A 1,381-nucleotide genomic window follows, 5' to 3' on the forward strand; every position below is an offset into this window, starting at 1 on the left:
TATTGTTGTTTCTCTCACTAAACTAAACTCTCCAAATTTCTTACATAAATAGGAGTCACTCACTTTCTACTTATAAGAAAGACTCAACCCAATACACATAGAAGAGGGTAAGCCACATCCAAGGAGAACTTTGCATCCTAAGAGGGTCCTTGAGAATCAAGGGGTTGTCTCATGGTTACATTTATCCCATCATAGAAAATCAACACTTCTTGTTACATATTAAGATGGTGTTCTGGGCAATTTCTTAGCATTCCCTTATATCTCTCCCAAGATTCATTTAAAGATTCACCATCGTTTTGTTGAAAATTCACTATTTTCTTCTTGAGTTTGTCTATCTTTGAAGGACGGATGAATTGTTCAATGAATGAATTGCGAAGATTGGTCCAAGTTGTGATTGTTCCGGGTTCTAGTGACTTCAACCAACATCTCCCATAAATGTCACTTGAAGAATTCTTAGTAATAGTGTATCTCGTGAAACATTTTGAACGTTGAAGTAGTTTACAATGTCCAAGACCTCATTAATGTGTCTAAATTCATCTTCATGGTCCTTCCTTGAAAATGGAATATCCTTGAGCATCGAGAGAATATGTCCCTTGAGCTCAAATCTTGTCGCAGCGGGAATTGATGGTGGAACGAGACGAAGATTGTTATCGTTATGCATCCGCCTTTTGTACTCCTCCATCATCATTATTGTGATGTACACCATCTCTTCTACCTCGCTTTTGAATTCTTCTTCTGAATCGTCCTTGGTTTCTGTTTTGGCTCGTACCCGATTCCTTTATTGTCTGGAGAATTCTCAAAGCTTTCTAATTTATCTATTTGAAACTTGCTACTCGATTTGTCAACCTTTTTATCTTTCTTTTTGTGGAATGTAGACTCTAGATCTTCAAGTAGCGGTATGATAGGAAAATTTGATCCCTTGGTCATATATTATTGAGTCAAAACAATAAGAAAACCATAAAAAGGAACTAAAAGTTAATTAAAGGAAAACCTAAAAAACGTAGTTTTCACATCATAACAGAGAGGGTGTCACGTCATGAAAACTCAAAAAACAGAAAACTAAATTATTGTTGAAAAATAAACTTGTTGTGGTTTTTACCCCACAAAAGGAATCGATTAACCTAAAACGATTAATTCAAAACTGAAATAAGTTGTTCCCTGGCAACGACGCCAAAAACTTGATGTGCACTGATATACTTGTAATGCCGTAGTCTGTAATCATTTTGGTCAACTATTATAACCTTTATATTAATGAATAAGAAATGATTATTCATATATTTATAAGCTTACTTGTTCTATAGGATATTATGTGTATTTAATAATAAAATAAATAAAATTTAACATATGCGTCGAAGATAAAAGATTACTTAGGACAAATAAT

At 33.9% G+C, this 1,381-nt stretch overlaps 1 non-coding gene across 1 annotated transcript; it reads left to right on the forward strand.

The window, feature by feature from the left end:
- The first annotated feature begins 222 nt into the window (after positions 1-222).
- LOC111896515 (small nucleolar RNA R71) lies at positions 223-329 on the forward strand. The gene has a single exon (XR_002851932.1). It is a non-coding gene; the product is annotated as a small nucleolar RNA R71 (small nucleolar RNA).
- The last annotated feature ends 1,052 nt before the right edge of the window (positions 330-1,381 follow it).

This window comes from Lactuca sativa, chromosome 3, assembly GCF_002870075.4.
Source record: "Lactuca sativa cultivar Salinas chromosome 3, Lsat_Salinas_v11, whole genome shotgun sequence".
NCBI lineage: Eukaryota > Viridiplantae > Streptophyta > Magnoliopsida > Asterales > Asteraceae > Lactuca > Lactuca sativa.